Source organism: Etheostoma cragini, chromosome 9 (genome assembly GCF_013103735.1).
Source record: "Etheostoma cragini isolate CJK2018 chromosome 9, CSU_Ecrag_1.0, whole genome shotgun sequence".
Classification (NCBI taxonomy): Eukaryota; Metazoa; Chordata; class Actinopteri; order Perciformes; family Percidae; genus Etheostoma; species Etheostoma cragini.
The window spans coordinates 4,584,036-4,591,599 of record NC_048415.1 but is presented as its reverse complement, the minus strand read 5'-3'; the positions used below and the strand labels follow the sequence as shown (position 1 = coordinate 4,591,599).

At 39.3% G+C, this 7,564-nt stretch overlaps 1 long non-coding RNA gene across 1 annotated transcript in view; it reads right to left on the bottom strand.

Annotated features, from left to right (window-relative positions):
- The window catches only part of LOC117950542, a 10,475-nt gene extending 8,851 nt beyond the window's left edge, over positions 1-1,624 (bottom strand). Inside the window, exon 1 of the long non-coding RNA XR_004657934.1 lies at positions 1,480-1,624. This is a non-coding gene — a long non-coding RNA (uncharacterized LOC117950542). The remainder of the gene's footprint in view (positions 1-1,479) is intronic.
- Positions 1,625-7,564: the final 5,940 nt, after the last annotated feature.

Below are 7,564 nucleotides of genomic sequence, written 5' to 3'. Positions count from 1 at the left end.
GTGTGTGTGTGTGTGTGTGTGTGTGTGTGTGTGTGTGTGTGTGTGTGTGTGCGCACGTATGTTGAAAGGATATTTCTCTCCTTTGCCTTTTGATTCAATCTCAGTGTGAAGCAGCTCCCTGTGGAGACAGTATGGGTGGGCAAGAGAGGAGGAGAGGTAGAAGAAGAGGAGAGGTGAGGAGAAGGAAAGAGGAGAGGAGGAAATAAGTGACGAGAATGCAGAAGGCTAAGTAAGACAGGATGGAAATAGTGAAAAAGGAAAGAAGAGAAAAAAAGAACTGGGCAGTATGTTGTATGAAGGGAGAAAAAGAGGAGGGAAAGAGGGCTGCTGGTCACACATCAAGGCCTGGAAACAAAGAAGCCAAGAACTTTCCTTCCTCCATCCCTCCATACCCTCAAACAAGTTTCTCTTCTCACAGGAAGAGAGTGACTCCAATGCTTCAACCGCCTGACAGAGTAGAGGACAAAATGTGTGCATGATCAGGTTTGTTTTAGCTTGTTTTAGGTGTGAATACATGATGCTATTCACTGACTTTACAAAGTTCTTACTAGATCTGTGAGTACCAGCCTTGATATACGCAGTGTTCATCTGCAGAACGTTTACTTCAAACTACACACAGCCATCAGCCACAGAAGAAGAGTTCACCTAAAATCAGTGAAAGCTGTTCTGTTAACATTTGTTGACGGAAGCTTTAAAACTCATACATGGTCATAAATTCAGTTGTAAGTGGCCGCAATGTGATTTCAATACACAGTCAAGAAAAATAATAACACATATGGATTTAAAGCTATAGTGCGTAGTTTCTGTCGCCCCCATGAGGAACCGTAAGCAATGACGAAACTGTCGGCGCATCTGCATGATACATGCTTTCCATGAATGTGCACCACCCCACCCCCCCATCCATAAGTCCCTCCTCTACGCAGTTCCTAGTAGCCAAGGAGGACACGGACGATCACAAAAACACGATGGGATCTTCAGAAGAGGTAAATATCTTCCCTCAAGTTTCTGCGCATGAATGTCACCGGACGCCACAATCTTCCGCGCACAGCCACACTGAGAAATGCAAAGAGTTGTGTAGAGCTGATAGTCTTAATTAGCTTTGGAGCAAATCATTTGGCAATGGCTTGCATGTAACAAACGTTTCTTAATATCAAAAAGTTACGCGCTAAAGCTTTAATGTAATAAAGTCTGCGGGCAACTGAAAGAATACATCTGAACATTACACTCATACTATTCTCATAATATACTCATAATATTCATGTGAATATTGAACACCTACAGACTCTTGTGTGCTCCCTTTATGTATGTATGTATGTATGTACTATGTACAGTATATATGTGTGTCCTGTATGTATGTATTTATGTATGGAAAAAGAAAATCTCACTGAAACTTTCCTTAAAAATGTCAGCCATTAAACCAAAAGATCTTCATTGTGTCTTATGGTTACTGTTATGTTGCTATAACAGAAGGCTTCCCACGTATTTTGGAACCCGGCTGCAGGGATTTGTTCCCATTCAGCCACATAAGCGTAAGTGAGGTCGGCCACTGATGTTGGGTGATAAGCTCCGGCTCACAGTCAGCGTTCCAGATCATCCCAAAGACGTTGGATGAGGTTGAGGTCTGGGTTCTGTGCAGACTAGTCAAGTTCTTCGACACTAAACTGAGAAAACATTAATAGATCTAGCCCTGTGCACCAGGGCATTGTCACATTGAAATAGGAAAGAGCAAATCTCTTACTGTTGGATAAAACATTATTGTTTGCTGCGTCACTCAGATTTTCTTTAACTGACATGGACCTATAAGGTCTAGCCCAAACCAGTAAAAAGAGCTCATTTATTATTTTGTTGTACAACTACGTCAACTGTTAAACTTTTAGTTTGGGCTCAATATATAATGTTGCAGTGATAAAAAGATTTTCCCTATAATGAGAAACATGGCAAATTACTACTTCAGCGTCAGTAATAACAGTTATTACCAATCAAAAAGTAAGATGGCGTCTTTGTGGTGAAATCCCCTCTTGGAGATGAAAGTTGATTAGTCCAAAAATTGAACTCCACCTCTGTCAATCTGACTTTTTTTTTCCAACAGAATCAGTCACCACCTTCCCACGCAGCACTACCGTATCTTTAATGACAAAATGACAGTTTCATTCTCTTCCCACTACTTAGAATTTAACAACACAACGGGAACATTAGAGAGGAACTTTACACGTTGCTAAAAGTAAGAAAGTATCTCTTGTTACACTTGGTTAATGTAACAATTAGTGTATACAATGACTGCTGGGTAGTAACGTGAAGTTATTAGAATAACAAAAACCCAAAACTTATCCACTCTTGTGAATCTATTAACAACTTTGTGTTTGTTTTCTTTCCGTTTCTTAACTTTTTTAAACTCCCATGAGCTGTTGCTACCTACCTCATCATCTTCCAGTACCACCTCCTCTCTCCTCTTTCCTCACCTCCTCCCCCCCCATAGTGCCTCCTGATCCCAATCAGCCCCCCCTCTGCATTCCACCCTGCTGATGTCAGACTCTAAATGAACCACAGTGAGTGTGAGTGCGCACACACACACTAAAGGGTTAGGCTTGGTTGCCAAGACGATAGGCCCTCCAACAGCTTTCTGCTCCGACGCTTTGAGCCCTGAGCCCTCCTCAAAGCATCATGGGAAAACAATTAAAACCTTCTCCAAATCTCTCTCGCTCTCCTTCTCTTTCATTTCTCTCTTTGTCCTTCAATCTCTCTCCCTCGTTTCATCTCTTTATCGCTCTCTGTTTCAGACAACCTTCATTCAAGCTTAAATTTCTGCCTGATTGGGAAACAAGTTTTTATTTTTATTCTATTTTCCACCTGAGATGTCTCTTATTTGAGAACAGTCTGAAGGCAGTGTGTATACGTGCGTTTGTCTAGAAATTATTTGGTTTGACTATAAAGCACTTTAACCTGAAATGTGATGTATAAATAAAGTTATTATACTTCTTAATATTATTCAGTGTGAAGGGAAACAAACACCTGCTCAGACAGAGGCTTTTCTGATTTTCTCTATAGATATTCACAAATGCAAATTAAATATTTAGAATTAGATTTGGGCCACTTTTGCCTGCAACTAAATATGTGCATTTTAAGTGTACATTGTACATTTTAAGTGGTTTTATTCAACCTTAATGGTTCAAATGGTGTTAAAACAAAGGCTAATAATGATATGCTTGGCCCAAGCAGAGACCATCATGATAAATCACTTCTTGGGAGCTTGTACATTATTCAAGGGAAAGTATAAACCCACTATCATCACTGTATTTAATCCTTAAGATACGTTAGTGTGGAATAATGGTTACTGGGAATGCAAGAAAATAGAGATATTTCCCCAAAAATAGTTTTTAAAACTTTTTGGCATGCCATTTTTTACTTCATTTTGTAGCTAGACACAGCAGAGAGCTAGTAGAGAAGGAAGAAGAGAGAGAGAGACGGGGGATGACATTTGTCTTGACTGTAAATGGACTCAAAACCAAGGAAGTTGCGATCCTATCGTCAGTGGCTTAAATCTGTCCTAACTTTTTAAGGGCGAGTTTTCAGTCCCTCTGGGTTAGCCCAGTTCAAAATGATTTGCTTCCTTCTCTCCAATGAATGCTGTGAAGGTTCATCTCAACCATCCAGGTCTGAAAGCTGAATCCAATTTAAATTTGATTGGGAGTCAACGTTCTCTAGACATGTAGGGATGGACTACAATCTGGGGTGATGCTGAAAAGAAGTCTAGAAAGTCTCTGGAAAATTGTGGCTAAGAATGATTTCAAAATGTTACCTTATACACAAGTAAGATGACTTTGTCAGCCTTGAGACTTACACTACTACCCAGAATAAATGAAAAGAAACGGATCCTTATGAATTTGGGTGTTTTGGGAGTTGCCACAAAACCAGGAACAAACCTGCTCTTATATTGTCAACGACTCAGCATGTCAGTAAAACACATGCACGTTCATTTTTTTCAGGTCTGTCAGGGCAATTCATTCGAAGTTGATAAATAGCCAAAATGAAAGTAAAATCAATAAACACTGAGCCATTGCTGAACTGAGGGCTTGTTTACAACCTGTCTGATTGTCTGACTGCTTGTGTTCCTGAACCCGTCAGACTTTACTGTAAAGATCTATTTTTTGTCTGAGCAATTACTACTGACTTGGACAAATTCCTTTAGCAGATGATTTATACAAAAATTCATAATTTCATTCATAATCATTTGATTCAAAGATCAAAATATGGGAAACAAATCAGGTGAAAAACTGGCAAAGGACAATTCTGCAGGAACATTTTGGAGATGGTGTTGGCACTGATGACAAAAACTGTACTGTACCTCGCAGGCCTCTGTGATACTAACTCTTCTTGATCTGACAGGGCCTTTGTGCACTTTTCTGCATTGTCATTTTCATAAATGCCACAGCTAACACATCATCTGCTTCCCAGCTTATTATCTCCACATGTACTTTACAAATTCAATTAGGCCCTTCGTTCCATCTTGTTAAATTTCCTCAACAGCTGAAATCATTTTTGGAGCCACAGTAATTTACAACACAACATTAACATTTTCTGTCCCGAGCCGTCACGTCTTCGTCTCCCTGACAAACTTACTGAAGTCATAGATAATTCATTTGATTCTAAATTGCAGCTTTCAATCGCTCCGCGCGCCCCTCTTGCAGGGGTTTGTTGTGACAAGCGGGCACGCCGCTCGTCTTCGACCGTGATTTCTGTCGGCCCCGATGACAAAGATATCATGCAGCGCGTCTTTAAACATGACGCTGACATGTAGCACTTATCCACTCACTCAGAGAGAACAAGACAGCATTGCTCCTTGTGACACCTCCCTCATTTCCCATGATGCACATGTAAGGGGTCGCCTCCGCATGACGATTAGTAATAATAAGAGTTCTTGAACATTTTGGGATGTACTTTATTTTAGTGTTTTTTCCCAAGAGTGGAATGGGGAGCTGGAACTGGGACAAAAGCTGCCAGAGAGCCATTGTGTCTCAATAAAATGAGACATCTCTGCTATTGTGTATGAATGAGTCACTTATGAAGGCAGTAACATTGTATAAAGGGAGACGTTTATTTAATTCTGATTCCGGTCCAAATTTGCATCTGAAACAATGAAAAGGCTTCATTTGATGGGTTTGTCTTGTTGGGGACTGAAACTGAGGGCAGAGAAGAGGGGAGGGAAGAAGTAAAGTAGAAATGGGAGGGAAAGAGAGAAAGGAGAACAAGGAAAGAAGAGGATATGGCAGGAGAAAAGAATATATGGAGAAGGAAAGAGAGGACAGAAAGGAGAGGAAGGAAAGAATGGGATATGGTGGGAGAGAAGAGAATAGGACAGAAAAAGACAGAAAAGGAAAAGCAAAGATGCAAAAGATGGGAGAGAAAAGAAAAGGATAGAAGAGGAAAGAGGAGATGTATGAAGGAGGTCTGTAACAATGAATCAATGTCATTGTTAAAAATCAATTCTAACATTTTTGGCAACGATCTTCATTATTGATTCGTTGGGTTTTAAGTAGTTGCACACTGCGTGGACTGCACTGCGCAGGCTCATATGACGGTTCTCTCGAGGTCCTGTAGCTGTTATAAAGCATATACATACTGTAGCTAATGGCTGTAATTCACGATTGTGTTCTATTAATACATCCATGTTATTATCTTATGATACATCTGAGGGATTGATGTATGTGTGTATGTGTGTATGCTGTTAAGCCTGTAACGTGGATGCAATGTCATTAGCGTTTCCCAAACTACCGGACTATGCATCGGCTAGTAAGATCGGCGGTAGCTTGCAACGTTACTACAGACATAGTGATTGCATTGCCTTGAAAACATCCATCGTTTATTTAGATAAGCATGTAAACTATCAATGAAACACAATGAATTGACAATGAAAACAAAACACAATGTTTAACGTTAGTGTATATTTTAGTCAATGGATGTATTCACCCTCATGTTGTCCTCTGGTCAAATTGACCCGTTTTCCTATATAAAAGTTATTTTTAATTACCCAAAATAACATGATTGATTCCAAGCTCCAACGCTCTTTGGCAAGTACAAATCTCTACTTTCATTAATTTGGGGGTGTCTTCTTCAATTTTATAGCATTTAAAAAAAAAAATGTAAGTGGTTTTGAAATAGTATAGAGTAAAAGTTGACATATTCCAGTCTGTGATTATCCATCAAAATCCATTCCTTTAATTTTAGTCTAAATAATTCCTAATTTCTGTTTTTCTAACTCAAACATAGGGTATAATTTCCTATAAATGAGGTTTACTGACCCTAAATTCCAAAAATACAACTAAAACTAAAGTTAATGAGTTAATGTTAAGTGTTGAGAACATCAAAAAAGTGACAAACATTGAAAAAAAGCATCAAAAGTGATGAAAAAAGGGAAGAAAAAACGTAAGAAAAAGTTAAAAACATCAATAAAAAGCATCAACAAAAGTGCGCATGTCCATTGTGACTCCATGGGCCGCTCATCATGGAAGATCTAAACGTAAAACAAAGTGTTTTTTATTATTTGTATTATTATTATTATTTTCACAGCTTAGGTTTGTTTAGAAATACCACTTTTTTGCACTACTGAAAAGTGAGCTTATTTTTGTACATTTATAGCAAACATTTAGTTTCTTGAGTAAAATTATGGAAGTATAATTTCCCCCTATGAAGTGATAGAAGAGGAAAAGAAAGTAAGTAGAAGCACAGAAGGAAGCAAGGAGGCAAACAGGAGGCAATATAAATGTTCTGAAAGGTTGTGTTGCATCCTGTTGCACACTGTTGCTGCTAAAAAAGATGATTTACTTTCATAGTTTTTTCCAGGCCTGTGTGCATTAGTAAATAGCCTACATTAGGGAATGAAGATTGCACATCACACAGAAGAGTAACAATATTAAATTGAAGTCTGTGAGGAGGTCAAGTGCTATAGTGTGTGGGTTGGAAATGACCGCTAATTTACTGCTACACTGTATGAATGTCTAACTTCTGTCTCCAAGTCGATCAATAAATCTCTGAAATTTGTGTCTTTCCTGCAGGTCAGGGACCATGACTGTTTACAACAACTTTCAACACTTCAGATGGCCTTGTGGGAAGAGAAACCCTCTGAATTTCTAATTTCTCACAGAAAGTCACGCATGGATTGGAGAGAAGTTCTTTTGATTGAGTCTCTTTTCATCTTTGACACTTGAAGTGTTCTTCAGATCTGTGATATTGTACCGCTGGACTGAGTTCACAGCTGTTGGGTGTGATTGGGGTCATTTTTGATTTCATCATTCAGAGAAGCTTCTTTATGTTATTTGTGATGAGCATTGATTGGTTATTCGTGACGTCCACAGGTTTGACATTTGAGATCTTTACACTTGCTCCTGCCGTGTTGGATTGATTGGGGCTTGGGTTGAGTTTCCTTCACTTACAGTTGGTCATTGTTGAAGAAACATACCAAAGGCTCCAGGTTTAAAGCAAACCTGGATCGGGGGGGGAGGGAAGACAACCACAGTTTACCCTTTAGCCCACACATCTCCGCTTGAAGCGTAACTCTCGCCAAAATGCA